This window comes from Sarcophilus harrisii, chromosome 2 (assembly GCF_902635505.1).
Source record: "Sarcophilus harrisii chromosome 2, mSarHar1.11, whole genome shotgun sequence".
Taxonomy (NCBI): Eukaryota; Metazoa; Chordata; class Mammalia; order Dasyuromorphia; family Dasyuridae; genus Sarcophilus; species Sarcophilus harrisii.
This window is the reverse complement of record NC_045427.1, coordinates 643,188,892-643,216,732: the sequence shown is the minus strand read 5'-3', so window position 1 is coordinate 643,216,732 and position 27,841 is coordinate 643,188,892.

Below are 27,841 nucleotides of genomic sequence, written 5' to 3'. Positions count from 1 at the left end.
TAGTTCCTAAAAATAAGAAAGGGATAATCCTTACATGTTTTATATCCTTGTCAGATCTGAAGTATTATGTAAATTTTAGGGAGTCATAGTTTAGAAAAGACCTTGAAAACCCCAAGCTTTGGAGTAGAGCCAAGATGGCGGAGAGCAGACATGGCTTTCTGTGACCTCCTCTGACCTTCTCTCAAACCATCAGCAGATTAAGCCTCTGAACTGGTTTTGGAGTGGCAGAACCCACAAATATTAGGAGTACTACACATTTCCAGAAGAAGATACTTTGCAAAAACTTCAGAACAGGTCTGTTTCAATCAGGCAGGGAGACAGTCTGCTGAGCCCAGATGAAAAACCCAGAACTTATTTAAAGGATGAAGACCAGAATGATGAGAGTATTTAAAACCTTGCCATGATGTATAATAGTTTCCCTCAGGGCAAAACTATTTGGGGACGGGGATCAACTGAGTGTGTGGAAGATAGTCTGACTATGGATGCAGGAAAAAATGGAGAAAGAGAAGTCTAACCCTTCCTTGCTTAGGGGTCAAAGGGAAGATGGTCCTGGGAGAGGACCAGGATGATGGAGGAAGGGTCAGTGGGAAGATAGTCTGTGGAGTCAAAGCCTATCTTCAACACTTTTATATTCATGCCCTTCTCTCCATTCATGCAGAGCCACCATCTTGGCTCAGGCCCTCATCTCCTCTTGCCTAGATTGTTGCACCTGTTTCTTCATCAAGCTTCTTTCCTTAGCACTATAGCCCCACACACTTCTCCCAAACGAACTTCCTATAAAACACAGACCTATGATTTGTATTCCTTACTCAACCAGCTTCCTATTGCTCTAAAATAAAACATAAACTCACTTGTTTACATTTTAAGATTTATTTAAATGTAAATTTTAAACTTTTTATTTTGTTTAGCTTTTAAAGTTTTACACAGCCAGTGTCCAATTTCTACCCTCTCCCTTTTCAATCTCAAAGTTTATTCCTCTTCTGTACTCTATTACCTAGACAAGTTTGCCCTTTTCCTGTACCTCCCTATGATGCCATTTTCTTTCCTTTTTACTGGATATCTCTGTTCTCTATAATGAATTTTTTCCCTCTGTCAACCTAAGACTATCTTTTTTTTTTAAGAGTCAGCTCAAGTATTGTCTTATGCATGAAACTTTTCTTCCCCTTAACCACCATTGTTCTCCCTTCCAAATTTTTTTGTATTTAATTGCAATGTATTTGCTAACTTTATATTCATGCTGAATATGTATTTTACGTTATGTGTTGTCTAATGTGTAAGCTCATTGAAAGCAAGGATTCTTTATGTTTCTATATACACACCCTTAACACACACACATAGTAGCCATTTAAAAATTCTTTTTGATTGATTGATTGAACTCAGGGAATGAGTATACCTTTCTAGGGAGGAAGAAGTTTCTCTTTCCATCAGGTAAAAGCATAAACTTTTCCACCTTCCATCATCTTTTCCTCATCCAAGGGAAATATCTTTATTCTGTATCTCATACCATCTTTATCCAGGATGTCAAGACAGAATGTCAACCTTTGTCTGAATGATGGGAATCTTTCCAACTGAGGATTCTGAGGTACTCTGGTTGCATTAATGATTAATTTATCTGATATAATCCCCTCCCCACAAAAAAAGGTCATATTACCTAAAGATTATTACCGTTAGACTAAAAAGCCAGCTAACTCAAGATATGGCTGACAAAATTTCCAGGGACAAAAGTGATAGGGAGAAGAGGAGCATAACAGAGAAAACACACTCTTAACCAACCTTCTCACCCCCACCACCCCCCAAGAAGAGATAATATAGGACTTTGTAGGATTCTGCCTGCCCCTACTCAGTAGAAAGGATGGAAATAAAAAGATCTGTGAAGAAGTACAAGCTGAACCCCCCAAAAATAAAAAGAATCTTTTAGATATGAAGATTTACATTTATCACCTGCTTATTTGGCCATTTGAATGAGAATATCAAGGCATAAAGAAGGGATAATTATTTAGAGCAACTGGCAGATCTTTTTTGCCCATCAAAACATCTATTTCACTTCTGCTTTGGACCAACTGTGATCAGAAGAAAGAGGACAGTTGGCTTGATATTCAGGGAAGATAAAAGGCAAAAACAATTTCATTACAAGAGTTTTCTTCCTAGTTAGATTTTGTTTTAATAAACTTAATGAAGCATTTTGATATGATTTGCCTGGTTTATAAGAAGAGTCTGATGGTGTTTCAAGTCCTATTTTCTCCCAGTACTGAAGCTAAATAGAATAGAGAAACCAGGGTGAAGGGGTGGCCTTGCTAAAAAAAAAAAAAAGGCTTCATTCACATTCACTCTTCTCTAATTCCTCAGTCCTAAAAAATATTTTGGGCTTAATAAAAATCATCCAAGCCAGTCCTCTCTTAAAAAAGTCTGAGTCTCTTAAAATTGTATATATGTAATCACAATGAGGAGTCATATATTTATCTCTGGCCCTTTTAAAGAATCAGCTCATGTGACACCCCTCATGTGACACCCCTTATGCTCAGCTTTTCTTGATTCCCTGCTCTCCTTCCTCTCAGAATTATCATATTTCTACTTATTTACATACATGTTGAATCTCCCATGAAGAACACGACCTTCTTAAAAGCAGGACTTGTTTTTGTTTTGTCTTCATTTTGTCTTCATTTCCCTAGCACCTAACATAGTATTGTAATATAGTAGAGGGAAAGGTATATGTATATAGTTCCTACCATGTGCCCAGCATTACAAATATTACCTCATTTGATCCTCACAACAGTCTCATGAAGCATATTTTTCTCATTTTACAATTGAGGAAACTGAAGCAAATAGAGGTTAAGTGACCAGGGTCACACAGTTAGTAGTGTCTGAGAACTGACTTGAACTCAGGCTACCTGACTGTGGGACTGGTACTCTATCAAAAATACTATTTAGCTGTCTATCTAGTACTATCCATATAGTAGGTGATTAATAAATGTTCTGTTGATTTGGATTTAATCAGATACAGCACAGTAGAAAGAAAAATCCTGAATTTAAAGTAAAAAAAAACCTAGAAGTATGAATTTGGGCCAGTTATTTAACCTGTCTAGGCCATAGTTTTCATGTCTGTAAATGGCAGAAGTCAGACCACACAATCTTCAGAATCCATCCTGCTGTAAAATTCTATGAGGGTTTCTGTGTAAAAGCAAGAAAGTCCAAAAGAGTTTTGTAAGTGCTTCATCAATATTGATGTGATATAATGGAAGTCTCTCTCCATGGTGTGATATAAGAGGATGAAATGTGAAACCTATATTTTTTTCTCAATGTTCAGTTTTTTGCTTGGTTAAAGTCTTCCATGAGTAATTTGATAACTTTATATCCATGTGCATTTGGAACAAATCTTGAATTTTAGATGAAAACAGAGGTCTAAGAGAGGCAGAGATCAATAGAATGGATGTCACAAAAACATTTTGCATTCCAGAAAATATCTTTTTTTCTCTGTGAAATTCTGTATAATCAGAATAGATGTGGTAATAGGAGATAGTCTAAAAGCAGTGTGATTCTTAGCACAGCACTCTCTTCCTTTTTTCTATGTGTCAGAATACTGTAATTACTTCTAAAAGTAGAAGAAATTGAGTAACTCTTTTTTTCCTCTATTTCCAAAGAATTCATTCTGTGATCTAGTAGTAACAAAGATAGGGCAAGCAAGGCTTTCCCCGATGTCGGGTTGCTGAGATTCAGTGACTCCATTTCTTTAGCTGTTCTTCAACCTATTAGCTCTGTGATGACCCATTCCATCTCCAAAAGTTCAGTTCCTTTTATGGGGGCTCCAAGAAATTCTGTTGTTCAGTTGTGACAATGCCCGTAACCCCATTTCTTGGATTTTCTTGGCAAAGTCACTGAAATGGTTTATCATTTCCTTCTCCAGTTCATTTTATGGATGAGGAAACTGAGGCAATTTGGGTTAAATAACTTAACCAGGGTCACATAGCTACTAAGTGCCTGAGACCAGATTTGAACTCAAGAAGATGAGCCTTCCTGACTCTATACTCAGCACTTTATAAAAGCAATCAAGCTCCATATGTTGGGTGCTGTCCTAGGTGCTGAAGATACAACAGCAAGCATGAGATTGGCCCGACTCTTAAGGCAGTTACATCTGTGGAGAGATAGATATTTACAGAAAAATGAGAGATACAAAAAGATAAAGATTATATTAAGTGATCAGAAGGTGGGGGCTCTGTGCTAAAGGATATAGAGGATATACAAAAATAAATGCAAAGTGATTTAAAGGTCATCAACAAGTGAAGGTATCAGGATATACCTCTTGAAGATGGTCACACTTAAACTCATCCATGCTTAGTCATGCCATCCCCTGAGGATTAAAGCCCTCTACCTGTGTTACTCAACTCAGATTGGGTAAACTTGCCCCTAGCCCCAATTAAATTTGCCTCAGGTGCCAGAATTCTAAATTCTATCATCTAGTAACAAATCTAATTATTAGCTGGGCAAGTCACAGACACATATTCTATTTCCTATTTAGTTCAAGTCTATTCTTAAAAGTCTTTTTAGTTAGATAGAATATGAGAGAGATTGGACTTTTCTGGCACAACTTCTGAGATCCCTGGGTCACCTTACTATCATAGAGAAGGAAAAGCTTTTAGGAAGGAGAAACATTATGGAGGAAACAATGAAGTTAACTATGTAATATCAAAATCTATGATAGAAAATCTGAACTTTGGTCCTTAAAGCAACTTTTATAGCTCTGTTGTATTACATAGACTTATGCTGTTGCAAGATATGTTCCTACTTAGTACTTGGGATTGGACAGAAAAGTCTCCACAGAAAGAAAAGTAGTCTAGCAAATAGTGAACTCCAAGGATTTCCTGGGGAGAATCCAGACTTCCAATGTGGAATTGGAAAAAGACAACCACACTGAGGATCAAGAGATCCCTGGGATTGAGCCACTGGTTTATCGTAACACCTTGGGCAAATCCTTCTTTGTGCCTCAGTTTCCTTATCTTTAAAGTAAGAACATTCAATTAAATCCTAAGGTTGTATTTCTAGAGCAAGATGAGACTTCAGTGTCCATCCAATCTAATCTTTTTATTTTGGAGATGAGGGAACAGGCTCAGAGAGATTAAGTGATTTTACCAATGATACACAAGTAACAAGAGGCAGAGGGAGAATTTGGACCCATGTCCTCTGACTCTAGAGCCAATAATCTTTCCATTGCACTAAAACCTATATGGTCTCATTTACCTCTAGCTTCCTGTGATTTCCATAAAAGAAACAGATCCTGATGGGTAACACCCAAAAGCAATGCTTCTGAGAAACACTTAACTGATGTCTTCCATTCATCTGACATGCCGGATCATCGTTCTAGGTACTAGGGAAACAAAGGTGAAAATGAAATCATTCTTGCCCTCAAGAAGTTTGTAGTCTACTTAGAGGATACAATATATGATTTTTGCAGAATAATATAAACTTATTAAAAGGGGCTAAAAGCATCAATCATAGGAAGGCTCAAGAAAAGCCTCCTGTTGGAATCAAAGAAGCAATTTAAAGAGGATAGGCCAAGGAGGGAGTATATTTTATGACTTTTAGACTGGAAAAGACCCAATAAAAACAGTGAATAGGTAATTGATAACTATTATAAATAAGGAGATAATGAGAGAAGAGCATGTATCCTCAATTCAATTCAAATTGAATTAAGATCCTATTATATGTCAAACCTTGGAAATGGAAAACAAATGAAACAATTCCTTCAAGAAGCTTACTTCTAATTGAACAGAGGGGATGACATGGAACATAAATACTGTGTATGTGTATGTACATTCTTACATATATATGTATATGCATATATATATATATATATATATACCCACAATATACACATAGCTCTGTGTATATAGATAGATAGACAGACAGATAGATAAATGATAGATAGATAGAGAAGATAATTCTAGCCTCATTCTTCCAGACTAAAACTGACTGGCTATGTCTCTCCCTAAGAATTCTGGGGGTATTCCTGGGGAAGTTAAGGTGTTTATTCTCTACTATGATTATCTCAAGCGTCCATTTTGATAATTTCTCTCTAACGATGACCACCAGTGATAAGTACTTAAATAATTAACATAAATGAACTTTTACAAGAAAATATTTACAGTCAAAATAAAGCAAGAAGAGATGTACAAATATTTTCCCCTTAACACTTAAGGCTACATATTCCTTTACCTCTCCTTAGGTTCCCAGGATTGTGGACTCAGAAACTTAAAGCAGCTTCTAACTTAGCACCTGCCTCACAAATTCACTTCCAAATTCTGCATAGCCAGTGGATAATAATAAAAGTAGTAATTGAATAATGCTAAAGTATGGGATAATAACAATGCATAACAGTAACAGTAATGACAGATAATAATAATTTATCTAGCATCTCAAGGTTTTCAAAAGGATATACAAATACATTATCTCAGTTGAGCCTCACAAACAGCCCTGTGAGATGAGTGCTATCCCCCATGTTAAAAAGGAGGAAGCTGAGTCTGAGGTTTAATGACTAGCCCAGCTAGCATAAGTCAAGAGGAGAACTCGGCTTTCCCTGATCTCAAGTTTAGCATTCTAGCCACTATCCCATCTAGCTGCCTGCCAGTTCTTTGCTTTTGGCTGAATTCAATCTACGCTGGGTCAAACAGGTCCCAAGGCCACAGCTGTCTTCCATACTTGATCAAAAGCGATAACCAGACACAACATCAGAGCCATGTGCTCTTACCCTGCTTTAAGACTTTCTGTCTTACTTGCCTCCAAATTCAAACACTGCGTAGTAGGAATGAGACAGAGTAAAAGAAATTCACTTTGATTGGTTTATGCCATTTGAAAGCACCTCATTGCTGGCTCTGTAACCAAGAGACAATCTGTTCCTTCGCCAGATGGTCAGTAGACCAGAACCAGTCACAGAATGTCTTCAGATGCTTTGATGCTCCAAATTGGACAGTGGGGCATATCATAAGGTTGGCTCTCCCTTGTGGGGATTCCATCCACTGAGTGTGCTAGGGATGTTTATCAGTCCCATCTCATGATATACAAGTAATTCCCAGGGGGAGAACATTAATAACTGAGGAGATCAAGGCAGATTTTCTGTAGGACATGACACTTATATCAATCTCTGTAGGAAGAGATAAATTCTAGAAGGTCAAAGTGAGAAAGAACGACATGCTAGGCAGGGAAAATATATTCATGGATATGGAGGTGGAAGGTATTCTAGAAACAGCTGATGACTAACTGCTTCCATTAGGTATCACAGAAAAGCACCTATCAGACCATTGCTCCTGTTTCCACTACAGCCTTCACAGCCATCATCTGGGGAGAAAACTCCTGTGGAGAAGGAGTCAGCTAGCCTTAAACACTGTCAACAAATGTCCTAAACAGAGCAGGAAAGGCCCCTGGAGGGGGAGATGGGAAGGGGAAAGCTTGTGTCAATCATGCTCTATCATCCTTTGACCATCATAACCTCTCAAATCCTGATGGATACAACTCAGTGCACTGAACCCAATGACCTTGGGAATAGCAATGCTTCCCACACAGTTCCCATGGGCATCAAGCCCACAAGCAGCCTTGCAGAAATGTAGCCCAGCAGCTACTTCCTCAAATGCTGTAGCCATAGCTCCTGAAGATCCAGAAAAGGATATTATCAACACTGTCAATGGTTCAACCTTATAAAATAATATGATTTCATCTGTAGAAATGATATTCAAGATCTACTTGCCTGATATGCCCTAAGAACCATGTGAAGCTTCCAACTGATTTGCAGGTGAAACATTCCATATGAGTTGTCCCCTCCTTAAAATGGGAGCCCCTTGAGATCAGAGACAAAATTCTGTGAAAAGCTGAGTTACAAGAAGAAATAATTCATCCACAATAATGGAGAAACTCAATGTACTCTTTCCAAAGCTAGAGAAAATGAACCAAAAAATAAATAAGAAAAAAGTTGAGGAACTAAATAGAATTTTATAAAAGTTAGAGAAAAAAGAAAAGTTAGATATGTAAACTTCTGGTGATTATTGAGTAGAAATAGAAAGGAGTATAGATGTTTAGCAGCCATGCATGTTATGCATACATAACTGTATACTAATACTATGCTAAATACTACATATAGTATTTAGATGCTATACCAATTGTCATATATACACCACACACGTATAATATATAGTATTGATATTAATTTGTGTCTATCATATCTTTTATCATAATGTAGGTTCCCTATTTACTAGGGAACCTTTTACTCAAGTCTATTTTTGCCTATATTTTTGAAATCCTGATTGCTCTCTCTCTCTTTTTTTTTTTACTTCATCTGAAGCATAATGGATTTTGCTTCAGCTCTTTCTTTCAACTCCATGTGAATCTTTATGACGCAAATGTGTTTTTTGTAAATAACATATTGTTGGATTATGCTTTCTCATTGATTGATTAAAGCAAGGAAGTGCTGGTGCTTCCTTTCCAACAATCTGCTCAAACTTTCAGTGTCTGATAACTTGTTTATTAAATTATTTTAAATTAAATTATTAAATCAGTTTCTGTCATTTATTAGGGTCCCAAGAGAATGGGCTCCAGGACAGCTTAGTTTTATTAGCAGTGGGAAGGAGAAGGAGAAGGAGAGAAAGAAGCATCTATTAAGTATCTACTATGTCCCAGGCACAGTGCCAAAAGCTTTCAAAGGATTACCTTATTTGGTCCTTACAGATGAGATGATTGAAACAGACAGAGATTAAGTGACTTCCCTACCAGTTTCATAGAGTTAGTAATTGAGACAGGATTTAAACTCACACACTATATATATTTCTACTCTATATTTCACTACATACTTCACCACTATATACTTAGACACTTGAAGGAGGGGAGGAGAATCAAGAAAGGTTTAAAGTAAGGTAAAAAGGAAGGGGCAGTTTTGGAAATAAAGGGATGAATTTTGACACCATAGACAGTAAAGAGAGAGAGGGATAGGGATTAGACTTGTTTTTTTGTTTTGTTTGTTTTGCTTTGCTTTGCTAAGGCAATTAGGGTTAAGTGACTTGTCCAGGGTCACACAGCTAGGAAGTGTTAAGTGTCTGAGGCCAAATTTGAACTCAGGTCTCCTAACTTCAAGCCTGGTGCTCTATCCACATGTGCTTTTATTGATAACAGGTACTCCTGGGTCAAGAAACTCCATTTACTAAAGTAGGTATGCACCCTCCCTGCAATTTCTTAATCTCAGAGAGTTGCCTAGTGCATGGAGAAGCTAAGTGACTTGCCCAGTGTTACATAGCTTTTGTATGTCAGAGTTTGAATTCTAACTCCAATCATCCTGACTTTGACTCTCCTCTAACACAATGCATTTCATAATATACCACAAATGCTTCAAATGATTAGGTGGTGAGAGTAAAGGCATTCCAAAATTAGTGAAGGAAAGATTGAGAAAGAAAATAAAATCTCAACTTCACCCAGCATTTCATCATGGGCCACCACTCCAATTTATCTTTTCAAGCTTTGTCTTCCATTACTTCCTTATATAGTCTCTATACACCAGCCAAACTGTTCTTCCTGCTCTTCTCTGAATGTGTCCTGAACTTTTTGTCCTTCTGCTTTTGCTTTTGAACTATTACTTCTTCCACTTGAAAGCTCTTCTTTGACTTCATGTCATCCTTCCATTGGATAAAACCCCATCTCTCTTTAAACATCCAAATTAAATGTCATCTCCTTCATGAAGCCCTCCATGATTCCCTCAACTAGATGTGAGTTCTCCTTCTTCTACCTTCCCACAGCATTTTCATTTCCTTTGTATCATATTTCACCCATCCCAAATTTAAATATAGTTATTTATAGACTAGATTACAGGGTTTAAATGTGGAGTACATCTTAGGTATTATCACATGCCAATTGAGACAAAAAAAAACTGAAATGTAAAGCAGTTAAATGATGGGCCCAAAGACACTTTCTCAGTCTTCCAATCTAAAAGCCTTTATAAAATCTCTCCGATGTTCTGGGTTCTGTGCTAGATGCTATGAATACAAAGAAAAAAAAATAGAATAGTCCCTGGATGCAAAAAGCTTCCAATCTTTTAGAAGAGACAACATGTACATATATTAGTATATGCAGAATAAATAGGAGAGTTGTGATTCAAACCCAAATTTTGTGCCTTTAATGTAATGTGTTTCCAGAAGGCAGGAACCATGTTTTACTCATTGCTTTATCCCCAGTGACTTGCATAGTGTATTCGTTCAATAAATGTTTGTTGAATCGATGGCCTAACATCAAGAGATATATGATAGGTGGTCCACTATTTTAGTCAAAATCAGCTGTATTTTTGTGATCAGTTCTAGGTACTCTACTTGAGGAAAGGAAACACCTAGACCATAGTGACCTGGATGATGAAGGAGTTCAAGATTAGGCCATATGAGGATAAGTTAAAGGAACTGCAAATGCTTAGTTTGGGTAGAGAATACTTACAGAGGATGTTATGATTATCTTTATGTATTGAAAGGGATGTCCCCTGGAAGAAAAACATTATTTGTTCTGCTTGGCCTCAGAGAGCAGAACCAAGAATAAAGGGGAGAAGATGTTGAGAAAGAATTAGATTATTTAAGAAAAACTGACCAATTGTTGGTGGAGTTGTGAAATGATCCAATCATTCTGGAGAGCAATTGGGAATATGCCCAAAGGGCTATCAAACTGTATACATTTTGAGCCAGCAGTGTCTCTACTGGTTCTGTATCCCAAAGAGATCATAAAAGAAGGGAAAGGATCCAATATGCAAAAATGTTTGAGCAGTCCTTTTTGTAATGGCAAGAAACTAGAGACTGAGTGGATGTCCATAGCTGGGGAATGACTGAATAAGTGGTATGAATATAATCGAATATTATTGTTCTATAAGAAATGGCGAGCAGGCTGATTTCAGAAAAGCCTGGAAAGACTTAGATGAACTGATGCTGAGTGAAGTGAGCAGCACCAATAGAATGTTACACTCTCTAATAACAAGATTATGTGATAATGAACTGTGATGGACTTGGCTCTTTTCAATAATGAGGTGATTCAAAGCAATTGCAATAGACTTGGGATGGAAAGTGCCATCCGCATCCAGAGAGAGAACTATGGAAATTCAAAAATATATCAAAGCATAGTATTTTCATCTTTTTGTTGTTGTTGGGATGCTTGGTTTTTTTTTTCTTTCTCATGTTTATTTTTTCCTTTTTGATCTGAATTTTCTTGTGCAGCATGGCGAATATAGAAATATGTTTAGAAGAATTGCACATGTTTAACCTCTATCAGATTGCTTACTGTCTTGGGAAGAGAGGAAAGGAGAGAAAGGGAAAAAATTTTGGAACACAAGATTTTGCAAAGGTGAATGTTGAAAACTATCTTTGCATGTATTTGGAAAAAATAAAATATTATTTCAAAAACTGTCTAACAGTAAGAGCCTCCCTAAATGAAATCAGTGACATTGGGAGATGATGGATTCTTACTGGAGAGCTTCAGTCAGGAATTTCAAAGGGAGTTCAAAGAACCTTAGAAGCCAGTCAGCCCACTCCTCTCATTTTACAAATGAGGAAGCTATGGTCAAGAAAGTTTAAGTCATTTGACTAAGATCAAACAGATAGTTCAGCTAGATTTTGATCAGTACATAAAGAATTCTTTGAAATTATCACACATATTTGAATCAACACTTTTTTTGAAGTTATAATTATGAAAATAAAATATAGCAATTTGTTTTATCCCAATGGAAATATGCAGTAGGACTTGGATAATGTGATCATTTCAGGGAATGATCCTATTTGTTATTTATCCTAAATAAAGACCTAGCTATAAATGGCGGAGGCAGATTTGAACCCTGGAGTTCACCTTCCAAAGCCATTGTTCTTTGGGTTGAACAAAATGGCTTCTGAGGTCTCTTCTAGCTCTGAAATTCTGTGATATTATGACTTTTTCATTTATTGACTCCCTCCTTTTTTTCTCAGGTTACCTAACAATCTGACTCAGGCAGAAACAAACCTCCACTGGAAGCCCCAAATTCAGAGCAGCATCACCATCCCTAGCAGCATCCATTCCCAGGAAACTTGCTAGGAGATAAGTTCCTTAGAGCCTATTAATTCATGAAAGTGCTCAGCTCAGCAGGAGTGACTCACACCAATGAGTCAGCTATCTGAAGCCGTGATGTCTTTTTATAAGGGATCATCTCACTGACATTCTAAAACTCTTCCAAGGATTTAGGCTCTTATATGAGTCCAAATCATGAAGCATGTTTCTACTCCACTGCTTAATCCACAGTCAGATTTCTCCTTCCCTTTGGACTCGGTGGGATTTGACATTTGTTTGCACAAAACATTTGTTAAAACACCTTCCAAAAGGAATTCAGCATTGCCTGCTCTGTGGTTTGTAAGCAGTAGCCAGAAGGGCACCTTTTCTCTCAGGTCCTTTTCAAAGGTGAGCTACTCAAAAGAGCTAGAAAATTACAAGATGGCCATTCAATGTATTTAATTCCATTTTGCACCAAATCCTGGAAAATAGGTCCTGTAAATGTCAACATATTATCATCTGGCTTCCTAGCTTGAAGGTATATGATTCACAGAATTCCTTAACATAAAAACCAAGTTCAAAGATCACATGAGTTGTACCAACTAAGGTTCTTTTTGTCTGATCTTTGAAGCTCCTTAGAACATCTAGGAATTTTCAAACTTTACAAATAAACTCCATTTTCTCTTATTGAGAAAAGGTAAAGTTGAGTAATGGAATTATAGTATTTATCATTATTATTAATCATTGTAATATTGATGAGTTATTGTCACTGTTATTTGCTCTCTTCACTCTGAAAATTCTGAAAAGTACGTAGCTTCCTTTGTTATTTTAGTCGTTAAGTAATCCTTGGCACTTTGAATAACCCTGTCCAGTTGGCTTTAAACAAATTTGTCCAATCTAGAGAGATGATGTGGGGAGATTGGGAATGCTCTCTCAGGCTTCTTGGGGCAGAGACATGAATTGGATTTGTGATTCCATTGGGAAAGGGAAATCCTAGAAAGGTTCTTCCTTTGCTAAAGAAGAATCTTATTTTTTTTTAATTTGTAGTCTTTTTTTGGTTTATTTAATTTTAATTCACATTGCTTTATGAATCATGTCGCGAGAGGAAAATCAGAACAAAAAGGAAAAGCCATGGAAAAGAAAAAATAGAAAAAAAGAAGTGAACATAGCATGTGTTGATTTACATTCAATCTCCACAGTTCTTTTTCTGGATGCAGATGGCATTTTCTGTCCCAAGTCTATTGAAATTGCTTTGGATCACAGAAGTACTGAGAAGAACCAAGCCTTTCATAGTTGATCATTGCATATTCTTGCTGTTATTGTGTTCAATGTTTCTGGTTCTCCTTGTTTCACTCAGCATCAGTTCATGTAAATCCTTCCAGGCCTTTCTAAAATCAGCTTGTTCATCATTTTTTATAGAACAATAATATTCTATTACCTTCATGTACCACAGCTTGTTCAACCATGGCCCAATTGATGAACATTTACTCATTTTCCAGTTCTTTGCTACCACAAAAAGAGCTGCTGCAAACATTTTTGCACATGTGGGTCCTTTTCCCTTCTTTATGATTTCCCTGGGATACAGACCTAGTTGTAACTTATAGTCTTAAAGATTTGGCGAAATACTAAGTAATTTGTCCAAGATCTCATAGACAGTGTAGGTCAGAATTAGGATTTGAACTTGGATCTTTCTAGTTCTAAAGCCAGTTCTCTAATAGTAAATGCTGTTATAGGTGGGAAATACTCAGCCAAACCACAGAATAAGAATAAGAATAAGGAGAGGGTTTCAGATTGTGAAATCAAATTGTCATAATGATGCAATTTCATGAAGTCCAGCTTGGAGTTGAGGTTAAGTGAGAGGGTTCAAGTGTGTTCCTGAACTACTGGCTGGAAGCACCCAAGTTAAGGCAAGCAGTTAGATGGGGAAACTCTAAAATACTACATTTTGCCATGTTTATTGGGAGCCCAACAAATCAGATTTTCCTCTGGAAAAGGGGCTAGTCATGTATTTCAAGGAGGCCAAGGACAGAGAAAAAGATCTTATGTCTATAAGAATATTTAGAGAAGTATTATTTTGTTATAGTAAATTAAAGGAAACAGAAAAGTACACAGTATGTAGATAACAATTGAACAATTTATAGAATATAAATATGATGAAATTTTATTTGCATAAGAAATGGTAAATATGATTGATGTAGGGAAACCTAGAAAGACTTTTGTGAACTGATGCCAAGTGAAATGAGCACAACCAGCAGAATAATTTATATGATGATTGTCATAACCATGTGAGGAGAAACAACTTTAAAAGATCTCAGAACTGACTAAAGCAGAAATTCATCATGACTTCAAAAGACTCGTGAAGACTCGTGCTCACCTCTTAAGAGAACAGCAATGGACTAGTAGTACTGGATCGCCCCTGGCCAAGGTGCTGACTTGTTTTTCTTGATTATATATAGATAACAAGAAATGGTTTTGAAATGGTTGAGATAGAGGTAGGTTAGTGAGTAGTGATAGAGAAAAAAAAATGAGATTTTTCCCCCTAAAATTCATCAAAAAAGAAGTTTGAAAAGAAAAATTTTGTTTCTATCTTGCTAAACATTACAAATATATATACACATACATTTTTTTTAATGCCAGACACCATGCCAGACATGGTGCTAAGTGCTAGGAATAGAAGAAAAAAAGCCAAAAACAGTCCCTGCCCTCAAGGAACTCACATTCTTTTTTTTTTTTTTTGATAGATAGAAATATTTAATGTAAAGGAATCATTTTTATTAAAGCTTTTTATTTAAATAATATATGCATGGGTAATTTTCCAACATTGACCCTTGCAAAGCCTTCTGTTCCAAATTATCCCCTCCTTCCCCCCCATCCCTCCCCTAGATGGCGAATAGTACAATACATGTTAAATATGTTAAATCCAATATATGGATACATATTTATATAGTTATCTATATAGTTAACTTATTGCACAAGAGAAGTTGGATCAATAAGGAAAAAAAAAACTGGGAAAGAAAACAAAATGCAAGCAACAACAGAGAGAGTGAGAATGCTATGTTGTGATCCACACTCTGATCCCATGATTCTCTCTGGGTGTAGATGGCTCTCTTTATCACTGCAAAGTGGAACTGGTTTGAATCATCTCATTGTTGAAGAGAGCATGTCCATCAGAACTGATCATTGTATAGTCTTGTTGTTGTGTATAATGATCTCCCGGTTCTGCTCATTTCATTTAGCATCAGTTCATGTCTCTCCAGCCTCTCTGAAATCATCCTGCTGGTCTCTTACAGAACAATAATATTCCATAGCATTTATATACCATAGCTTATTCAGCCATTCTCCAACTGATGGACATCCACTCAGTTTCCAGTTCCTTGCCTCCACAAAAAGGGCTGCCACAAACATTTTTGCACATGTGGGTCCTTTCCCCTCCTTTAAGATCTCTGGAATAGGTCCAGTGAGCTCAGATTCTAATGAGGGAGAAAACACACAAACAACTATACATAGACTAGCTACATACAGGATAAATTGAAGATAATTAGCAAAGATACTAGAAAATTAAGGGAGATAGTCAGGTTTTGGAGCACTTGAATGAGGTCAGGGGGCAGAAATGAGAATGAAAGTATTCCAGGCATGGAAGACAGCAAGAGAAAATACTCTGAGTCAAAAAATGAAGTTTATAGAAAGAATAGCAAAGAGAACAAAATCATCAAATCACTGAGCATAGGAGTGAGGGATGTTGTAAAGAATAAGAAGACTAGAAAAGTAGAGGGGGTAGGTTGTGAAGGGCTTTGAATGTCAGAGGATTTTGTCAGAGGATACTGGAGGTAAAAGGAAGTCACTGATGTGATTACTGAGTTGCAGACAGGGTCTATATAATGATCAGACCTGCTCTGACTGGAAGAAAATCTAGAATGGGAGGAGACTTGAGGCAGGGAGACCACTCCTCATACTATTGCAAGTAGTCCAGGCATGAAGTAATAAAGGTCTAAACTAGAGTGGGAGAGAAGATTCAAAGATAAAATTAATGACTTTGGTAATAGATTAACTCTGCAGATGAGAGAGTGAGATGTGGAGGATGACACTTTGATTGTGAGTCCAGATTACTGAAAGATGGTGGTGTTCTTGATGGTTATAGGGAAATATGGAAAAGGGAAAGACTGGGGAGAAAGATGATACATTTTTTTTTATTTAATAGCCTTTAATTTACCGGATATATACATGGGTAACTTTACAGCATTAACAATTGCCAAACCTCTTGTTCCAATTTTTCACCTCTTACCCCCCCCCCCCCCCCCCCCAAATGGCAGGATGACCAGTAGATGTTAAATATATTAAAATATTAACTTAGATACACAATAAGTATACATGACCAAAACGTTATTTTGCTGTACAAAAAGAATCAGACTCTGAAATATTGTACAATTAGCTTGTGAAGGAAATCAAAAATGCAGGTGTGCATAAATATAGGGATTGGGAATTCAATGTAATGGTTTTTAGTCATCTCCCAGAGTTCTTTTTCTGGGTATAGCTAGTTCAGTTCATTACTGCTCCATTAGAAATGATTTGGTTGATCTCGTTGCTGAGGATGGCCTGATCCATCAGAACTGGTCATCATCTAGTATTGTTGTTGAAGTATATAATGATCTCCTGGTCCTGCTCATTTCACTCAGCATCAGTTCGTGTAAGTCTCTCCAGGCCTTTCTGAAATCATCCTGTTGGTCATTTCTTACAGAACAGTAATATTCCATAATTTTCATATACCACAATTTATTCAGCCATTCTCCAACTGATGGACATCCATTCAGTTTCCAGTTTCTAGCCACTACAAAAAGGGCTGCCACAAACATTCGTGCACATACATGTCCTTTTCCCTTCTTTATAATCTCTTTGGGGTATAAGCCCAGTAGTAACACTGCTGGATCAAAGGGTATGCACAGTTTGATAACTTTTTGAGCATAGTTCCAAACTACTCTCCAAAATGGTTGGATTCGTTCACAACTCCACCAACAATGAATCAATGTCCCAGTTTTCCCACATCCCCTCCAACAATCATCATTATTTTTTCCTGTCATCTTAGCCAATCTGACAGGTGTGTAGTGGTATCTTAGAGTTGTCTTAATTTGCATTTCTCTGATTAATGATACATTTGTTTTGAACATGTTGAGTTTAAGATGTCTACGAAGCTTTCAGTTTGTTAAGTAGGCAGTTGGAAATTTAATACTTGGATGGTAATTGAATCCATGGGAGCTGAAGAGATCACCAAATGAAGCAGTATACAGGGAGAAAAGAAAAGGGCCCAGATCAGAGCTTTAGGAGACTTGATGGGACACCATGTCATGAGTAGCTACAAGAGGCAAGATTTCTGGAGTCCTTCCCGGCACATGATTGAAAATATCTGACCACACACAAGTGTCTGGAGCCAGGAAAGAAAACAGAATTGCAATTACTTTTCTTCTCCATTCATTGCCCATAATTTATATTTAAACATTTCCCAAACATGTCCATGGAACATAAAGGGATCATGGCATTATAGATATTTACGATTAAATTATATGTGACTTTATGCTATAGCAACCAGCAAGAGTTCAATATATTGAACAATGGGACTCAGAAATGGAACTAGGACTTATGTAATTGGGACTTTGCCTCAGGATACTGACATCCAGGGAGACACCAGTTTTCCAGTCCTGTGCTAAGATGTCTTGTATTTTTCTAGCCCAGCAAAGAAGAACTTGAAAGCTTCTATCCCCTTGGTTGGTTCCTGACTACTACTCAAGATCTCCTTCTAATGCCCCTTCCCATTACAGAACTAAGCTTCAGGGTTGTTCCACCTGTTAATTTCTTGTGTCCACTTATCCCAGGAATTAGTGTTTCAGGAACTGGGCTAGTTGTTGTCATCATCCAGTTATGTCAAACTCTCTGTGACCCCATTTAGGGTTTTCTTATCAAAAACACTGGAATGGTTTGCCATTTCCTCTTCCAACTCATTTTTACAGATGAGGAAACTGAGGCAAACAGGGTTAAGTTACTTGTTCAATGTCACACAGCTAATCTCTGATGCCAGATTTGAACCAGGCCTGACCCTCTATCCACTATGCCACTCAATTGTCCACTGGGCTAGGTACAGAGAATGTAAAGAGACTTGGAGAACATGTATCCCTCATTGCACAGATGAGGAAACTGGCCCAAAACAACGAAGTGGCTTTGATTATAGATATATAGGCTCATTATTTGTTAAACTCAGTTTGGAACATTTCAGATACCTTAAAAAACCCATCCTATTTTTAAAAGTTTGTTATTTAATCTTTAAAGTACACCATAGACACCTGTGTTAGAGACTGAGTCATGGGAATGGAAAATTTTAAAATGAGTAATTGTGATCCATTATAACACCTCCTAATCCTTACCCAACCTCCCCTTCTTGGCAGCTCTTGCTTGCCAAAATAGCTCTTACCTACTTTTCTGACACATGAATATGGCGGGAAATGTCTAATGTCAATAGAACTCAGGCGTCTTGTGTATCATAGCTCCTCCGTGCTAGTAATGGAGTATTTTAGAGCAGCTCGGAATGGGTTAATGAAATATTTATGTTTTAAAAAGGCTGAAATTCTTGAAGGACATCCAGGTCTGCACTGGGTCTTTCCTGTCCACAGGGAAGGAGACAGGACAGAACGAATGGCACAGCTAAGCTGCTGGGGGCAAGAACTAGCTCTTTCTTACATGGAAGTTTGTTCTTTTTCAAGGGAGATGAGTCACATATCCAGCAAGCTGATGATTCATCATCTCCAGCACTTAAAAAGATTTACAAGGAAGGCATTTCTGGGTGTGCTTTCACTAGGAGTCAAAAAACTTTTTCATAAACAAAAACTAACCAAACCATCCCATCTATTTTGAATAATAAGAAATAACATAACATCATTAATAAACTACAATAGAATACAGAGTAGATGTAATATTTAGAATATTTAATAACAGAATATAAAATTAGGTAATAATGTTTACACCTTGTTCAGAGTATGTCAAAATATAAAAATAATGCTCTATAAATATATTAATGATGTTAGTAACAGATCATAATATAGTCTGAATAATAACATGAAATTATTAATAAGATTATAGTAACATAATTATAGCAATAACATAATAATATATGTAGCAATATGTGACATATACTAATAATATAGTAATAACATAATTATATTAATAAAATATAATATACAGAATAATTGCAAATATATAATGAAATAGAATAATTAGAATATGCTATTAATTCTATCTTGATCTAGGAATATAAGAAGTCAGAATATAACAATGATATATATTATATTATAAATATTAGATTTTGGTTAATGTCAATAGTTCACATCAAAGTATTTATAAAATACTTTGAGACTTGCAGAGTTATCTCTTTTGTTCTTCATAACAAGCAATATATGACAGATATTATTACCTTCAATCTTATATGAGAAGATTGATTCCAAGGGAAACTGAATGACTTGCCCAGGGTCATAATGGCCAGTAAGTGTCAAAAGTGGGACTTCAATCCTGGCCCTCTCTGACTGTCAATCCATCATGCTGCTTACTACAGCCCCACCAATCTCTGTCGATGTGCTTTTTAAAAAGTCTCCCTCTCCTCATTCTTTTCTACTTTATTTTTTAAAGGGCAGATAGCGTAGTATTGTTGAGAAGATAATGAATGTGGATAAACTTTGGAACAAGAACTCCCATCTCTGTTGCCATCTTGGACAAGTCTCTGGATTTCTCTGAATCTCGTGTCCATATCTGCAGAATTGGAACAATGATCCTGGTATTTTGTAGCTTCACATGTGGGTTATAAGGTCCTGAATAGAAAGTGTTTTGTCCATTGTAACATAGGCTCCAATGGTACCTATTTAAATGGTGCTATGAGGTCACTCATGTGGTCATTCCCGTCAGTGCCCAACTATGCCCACCGATTCTATAATTGTTGACTCTGCTTTGCCATATGTTGCCATAGGGAGTCAGCCACCATCCTTTTTTTTTTTTCTATGGCAAGACAAATCCAGGGGGGTATCCAGGCTATCCAGGATAAACCAGTGGCCATCCCTGCCTTTTGCTATAGGATGAACCTATCTTTTTTTCCTGCTATCTTTTTTGGATGACCTACTCATGCATTCTACTTCTCCCATACAATTCCTTGCTTGTAATCCTCCTCCCCTCCCTCCACTCCAAGGGTTTCTCCATTGCTTTCTGGGTAACATTCACGTTCAATTGCTCTAAGGCTATGGTATCCCATGACCCACAACAACTCATCACCAGAAGATTAATGTTTAAAAAGATGGTTTTCACTTCAAGGAAATGTTTGGAATTTTTGACATTTTGACACTTCCCAAAGACAAACAGTTATATTTCCTGTTTCTGTTCAATTCTGCATATAACTCCTCTATTGGTATTCTAAAAGTCAACTGGTATAGAGACTAGACTACAAGACTCAGACTCAAAAAGACCTGATTTTGAATTCTACCTCAGATACATCCTACTGTGTGATCTTGGGCAAGTCACTTAATTGGGTCCCAGTTTCCTTATCTGAAAAAGAAAGGGCTGGACTTAGTGATTTTCAAGATCATCACATACCACATACCATTCAGTTCTAATGCAATGATTCTATATCTAAGAAATATATGATATATATTAAAAAAGAAATACACCCTGATGGATAAGATCTATTGATTGTTGCTATTCTTATTTGTTCTTTTGTTCCTCTTGTTGGTTTCTTGCTCTAATATTAGGGGGAACTCTGTTTTCACCATGCTTTGAAGAGGATCACAGCTCAATATGGGTTTTAGGATGAAAAATTTAGAGCTGACCTGGGTAGGCATTAGGCATCAAATCCAATCTGGATTGTCTCTGATTAGGAAAGCAGGTCAGGTGGGCTAAATGATTTGCTCATAGTCATCCAGGTTACAGTGAGTGGCAGAACCAAAATTGGAATTAGGGTCCTCTGATTCCAAATCTTTCCTACATCGAATCACCAAAGTTATCTTTAATCCACTAAAACCTTCAGTCATATTATTTTTCATAAAAACTTGTGCCTTCTCCATTTTGTGTGTGTAAAGTTGATTTTTTGAACCCAACCCTGAGACTTTACATTTATTCCTATTTGGTGTCATCTTATTAGATTCAGCTTAAATGTTCTAATGAGAAGGGGGGTGTGTGGTGATAAAAGACACAAAAAGGAGGGGATATGCTCATGAATGGGAAGAGAAACTATGGTGGCTATCAGTTTTGATTAGTTCATAATTATTAAATAGATAAGCCTTTTGTGCATTTTTCCGTCCCTGCTCTTCTCAGTCCCAGGGACCAGTTAAAATTAAATGGCAAATGATAGACTTTAAAGAATTTGTTTTCTTGAAAAACAAACCAAAAAAAAAGAAAGAAAGAAAGAAAAGAAAGATTGGTCACAGGCAGGGAGGTATATTTAGCTTTCTCAAGTGGCAGTGAGCCAACTCCCAGTGTTATTTAAGGTTGGCCCACAGAATTAACAACCCAGCCAACTCTATTTACTGTCACGAATTCCTCCAAACCCCTAAGAGAAGTCTCCCAAGCTTTCACTACCTGGAAGGGAACATCTATTTATTCTTGTTCCTGTCTCTTGCAGTAAGGGTTTCTTTATTTAAATAAGGTTGGTCTGACTCCAACATTCGAACTATCCTGTCAGCCGACATTGATCTCTATGATTAGATTTGTTTTATGCAAATGGACCCTTTGGTCTGGGCAACTACTGGAAGTAATAGAGCTGGTGAGTCAGATATTTCCTGTTGCACGCCATCTAGCTCTCCATGGGTCAGGGAGCGTGTGGACTATTCAGGGTAGGAATGTAATTTTTCCCCTGGTCACCCCTGTCTCAGATCCAGTGTTCTGTAATGCATGGAGAATGCTTGATTTCCCTTGTCTAACCTTTTGTAATGCAGAGAATACCTGACTTCCCCTGCCTGACCATCTAGAAGCAGGAACAAGTTCCAGATAATTTGAAAAACAACTTATTTTCTCTGAGAGAGACTCATGTGACTTGACAGAAAAGTGGGGAGAAATTAGGGCATTGTAAGAAAATCTTAGTGAGATGTGAAATATACTACCAGAGTGCTTAGGTAGAAAGATTGGCTCAGATTTTGTAGTCATAAAGTCCTAATCAGGTACTGATGCCGGAGACCCACTCAGAAGGGGATATGTGTTTTAGACTCTTCTGTTACCTGAGGTGTTACCAGAAGAAACTAGAAAATGACCCCAAGAGAAGGCTTTCCTCAAGATGTTTAGCTCAGAGACAGAAGTATAGGATAGCTAATAAGGTAGATTTGACCACGTAAAGGCAGCTTCTATTATGTCTCTTCCTATGACAGGGAAACTCAAAGGTGTCCTTCAGTAGCAATGAAGATCCTCCAGGAAGGAGAAGCTTTTCCCCCTCTCCAGAAAAAGGCTCATCTCTCATCTATTATAAGTTGCAGAAAAATGTAGATAGAATCATTCGGAGGAACATCACTGGGGGCCAGAAAAAAGAAGGGTCTAAGTCTAAGCTCATCCACCAGAAAATGTAAAGACCTAATGGTCACAGTGAGGATGGAGCCTTGTGCTGGGAGCAGGACCAGTGACTACGCAGCTGGAGCTACACAGGGCTAACACAGGAAGTGGCTGCTCATTGCTGGTGTTGTTATTTTCCATGAGCTCTGTTATGAGTCCCAGTTGTTTTCTTTGATTGCTAAGTCGAAGGGGTTTTCTTCCTTTGTATGAATTTTGTGCTTGCTAATGGACTTGGAGATTGATAACCTGGGAAGTGTCAGATAGTGTGAGGGTCCCCAGATGCTCTGATTGGGGGCTATCAGCTGGAGAGATGAGAAATCTCTGAAGGAGAATCAGGCCTTTGTCCTGGGAGAGACTCCCTGGTACAAACATGGCACGTAAGGTCACCAGCCCTTAAACAAACCCCTCATTTGTCATCCATCATAAATATGGTTTAGGTTTTTCTTTAATTTTTAAATTGTATTTTAATTTTGATTTATGGAATGAAACAAGCATTTTCATTGCATAGCAAATGAAAAATGATGATTACACATAAAACTACAAATCTATTAGGGACAACTTTCTATTCCTTTTAAAATGAATAAATAATTTTATTATTTTTATAATTTTATGATGTAAATTTTATTTATGATGTATAATAAATTTATGATGTAAATTTTATTTTTTCTTCTCTCCTTGCCCTAGAGATGGTTACCATTAGAAAAAAATTTTAGGTACATAGGTATATATATATATATAAATATATATATGTGATAGATACATATATGTATACATATACATATATATGTAAAATGACTTCTTACTTATCAGTTCTTTCTCTGCAGGCAGACAGCATTTTAGATTTCTTGTGCTCTTTCTATGTGCCCAGATCTCCCCACAGCACCCATGCTCCCTGAGAAAAGGGGACATATCTCCTACCCTATGCCCCTATTCTACCTAGCAAACTCTCCCATGCATGTGTGTTGAGTATAGAACCTGTTCAGTGCCAATGGCTGTCTGGAGCCGAAGGGTCCCTTCTGGGAACTATGTTCTTAAATGATAAAATGCTTGGACACAAAGGAAACCAATTATATCAAAATACAGTGATCAGAATATGTTGCCTCCTCTCTAACTCTTGATCCCCTGAGGCTGGAAACCATCTTGTTTCACTGATGAAGATGCAGAAGACCAGAGTGGAGAAAGAGCTCACACACAGAACCCCTGGTTGGAGGGATCTTATGGTCAATTTGGAGAAAGAAGACAATGCACTGAGGAGGCTTCTGTCACTAATGTCAGTCCTTAGAGACACACAGACACAGCCTTCTTAAAGTCACTCACAAAGAGGGAAACTCAGGCAAACAAGTTAACTAGTTGCTCAAGGTCACATAGTTAGTTACTATGTGGCAAAGTCTGCAGGAGCCCAGATCTTCCTTCTGTCTCCAAATCTAATACTCTTCTTGCTCCATTTTCTATGAGGTTGTGGAAGAGCTGAGCTTAATGACCGGGAAGTTCCAGGGTGAGAAATCTCTCCACCCACAGAGACAGTGGAGATGGCAGATCTGGCTGTGATGTAGGAGGGAACTTCCCTCTAGGGAACTGATGGATATGGATATATTGTGTACATGTGTGTTATATTGTTGCATTATCCTAGACGTGTATTTCATGAGCATGAACTTTGTAGCTCTAAGGACTTTGTGGCATTATATATAGTGATTTATTCACTGTGTCACCTAGCTGCCCTTGATACAAATGTAAATATAAATATGCACATATATATGTGTGACTATCATATTTTTGATTGCTACATCCATGTATATGTATGTGTATTTACAGAAATGTGTATATATGCAGATGTACATACATAGATAGATGAATAATTATACCTACACAATATGAATATCCTTCCCATACCACCTACCTCGTTTGCTAATTAGGGATTATAATAGTTGAAATACTACTTCCCAAGGTTGTGGAGAGGAAAATGATTTGTAAGCCTCGATGCTCTATAGAAATGTGAGTTCTTTTCTTTCCTGGGAAGGAGATTGATTTCTTTTCCTTTTTTCTTTATTAAAGCTTTTTATTTACAAAACATATGCATAGGTAATTTTTCAACACTGACCCTTGCAAAACTTTCTGTTCCAATTTTTTATCTCCTTCTCCCCACCCCCTCCCCTAGATGGCAGGTAGTCTCATACATGTTAAATATGTTAAAATATATGTTATGTATGTATACATATTTATAAAGTTATCTTGCGGCACAAGAAAAATTGGATCTAGGGAAAAACAAGTGAGAAGGAAAACAAAATTTAAGCAAACAACAGAAAGAGTGAGAATGCTATATTATAATCCACACTCAGTTCCCACGGTCTCTCTCTAGGTGTAGATGGTTCTCTTCATCACAGAACAATTGAAACTGGTTTGAATCATCTCAATGTTGAGAAGAGCCACATCCCTCAGAATTGATCATCATATAGTTTTGTTGTTGCCATGTATAATGATCTCCTGATTCTGCTCATTTCACTGAGCATCAGTTCATGTCAGTCTCTCCAGGCCTCTCTGAAATCATCCTGCTGGTCATTTCTTACAATAATATTCTATCACATTCATATTCCATAATTTATTCAGCCATTCTCCAATTGATGGGCATCCCCTCAGTTTCTAGTTGCTTTCCCCTACAAAAAGGGCTGCCACAAACATTTTTGCACAGGGGGGTCCCTTTCGAGGAGGTTGATCTCTATTGTGATACATTAGCCCTAGTTGCTAATTCAGACTGTGTCTTTTCTTGGGAGCTGCCCCAATGGGCCAATGGTCCTCCTGATTTTTTACCTATTTTTGCACACAAGTCCAAGCTGTCCACACTTCCTTGCTGCTCCCTTACTTGCAGTGTGATTGTCTCCAGCAGGCTCCCCTTCTCCAGAAAGACAGGAAACTCTTAAGCTAACCTTGGAGTCCAAACCTCCCTTCAGGATTTTGTTTCCTCCTCCTTCAAGGACGATGGGGAGAGCCAAGAAGATTATCTCTAGAGAAAGGGAACATGGCACTTTAAATCAGATTGAGTGGGGAGTATTACTTAAATTAATTTACCAGTGGGGAATTTCTGAACACCTCCAAAGAGTGGAAAACAGAGGTAATTGTAAACAATCATTCTGATGCTAACACCATAGGGCCTCTAAGAGTGAAACAGCATCTCTGCTGCAGAATGTCTGTGTTCAGTAAAGCAGGAGCAAATGTGATTACACCAATATTTATGCATCTTGTCCCACTTTGGGCTTTCAGCAATAGAGGGCAATTTGCCAATAAGGCTTTCATCAACTTTAGTCTGCTTCTATTAACCCCATAGTGTAAAGTGAATAAAGACAACACAGAAATCTGTTTAGCCGGCTGCATAGACTCAGAGTATCTGGAATCAGCGTGGCCTGGTGGACAAAGGGTTATTGGATCATAGATATGGAACTGGAAGGGCCAATCCTTGTATTTTCCTGATGAAGTCCTGGAGAGATAAAGGGATTTGCCCAGTGGCTGGGTAGTGTGGTAGAAAGAGGGCTGGATTTAGAATCAGTTTGACTTGGCTCTGTGTAACTCTAAGCAAGCATTTAATCTCTTTTGAGATCCAGTGTTCTCATCTATAAAATGGAGGTGGAAAGAGTAATTAATTCCCAACATTGTTTTGGAGCTCAAGTAAAGGAAATATATGTGAAGCATTTTGTAAACTATAGAGTTTCTATTTAAATGGGAGATTTTGTTAGTATTCAAGGATATTTGGGTAATAAGTGACAGGATTTGAATCTAGATCATTTTGACAGCAATTCTGTGCCTTTCCTCCTGAATTATCCCAATCTAATCCAATTAATGCTTTTGAAACCCTTCAGGCACCCCAGTAGGACTCAAATCAAAGAGCTCTGCTAATGACTAAGCCTGGATATGCTTGATCAGGCAAGGGTCTTGCCAAATGATGTCCAGATTTGCTCTCCTTATTGACTAGGAACTCAGGATGGAATGGTCCCGTGCTCATACTCTTCCTTATTCTTTTTCTTTAGCAATTGGTTCCTGGTTGTTGCTTAGAATCAGAGTGTGGTGGTCCCACTGAGGTCCATCAAAATAAAAGCTAGAAGGAACCTCACAAGCTATCCCCTCTATATTTAACTTATATAGAGACATTAGTGACCAAAGATTTTATGGTTGGAATTTTCACTTGATATGATTTCTCATTAATTAATGATCTTTACTCTTGCTAAATTTCTGTTATATCATCTATTCTCTCTATTAGGTTGATAAGATCTATGTGAGATTTTCTTTTCCTTTTCCCTTGTCAGTCAAAGGTCCTTATTCTGTTTACAAGACCCACAAAAATGTGTTTATGTGTATATGGTAGGGACAAGATCTGTTTTATGTAAATTGAGCTCATGCTTTAAATGTATACAGAAGTCCTTTTGTGTCCTTGCTGACTGAGGTATAAAAGACCAAACTGGAGGAGAGTTAAGATTAGAAGCTTCATCTTGCCCTTTGATGCCCTTCTGACCAGGCTGATTCTATAGAAAATGATTATTACTTTGCTTTTGTATAATTTCTCATTTATTCTTTTAACCTATCATTGAGTAGGTTCAACCAGTACTCATTGAATTTTTAAACCTTGAATCTACTTTAGGTTTGACCTGCAATAGCTTGTCCTTGTTAATTCCATGCTTATCCAAAGATATTTTGTTGTTATGGTTTAAGTTATGGTTCAAAATCCAGATCCCATTCTTGGATATTATCTTTGTAACCAATAATTCACTTTCCAAATCTTTCTTTCTTTTATGGATGCCACCACAGAAATGCTGAAAATGTTACTTGTGTTCACCGACAACATCTATAGGTTCTCCAACATCTTTATAAGGTTCTTCCTCCTCCCTTCTCCCTGGGACTTGCCCACAATCAACATTTTCAGGACACAAATACCTTTGTTTAGGCTTTTCACTCTCCCCTTTAGGAGGATATAAATAAGCTTGCATTTTGTGTACAGATGGGTGTTACATGGCACCTGCAAGAACACAAGCATACCTGCTCTCTGTAAGGTGAAATCCAATTATCTTATGAGAACTGTTTCCTTTGGTTCACATTGAAGCTCATGTTCAGACACTTGTCTCTACTCCCATGGATATGGGACTCTCATAGATTGTTACCCCTCACGTACCAGTGGAAGACAAAATCTGACTCAGAAAATTTGAGTTGGAAGAGATTTCAGTAGCCCAACCCATGATGGCTAGAAATCTCTATGACTACAAACCTGACAAATGAATTTTCTAGCCATTGT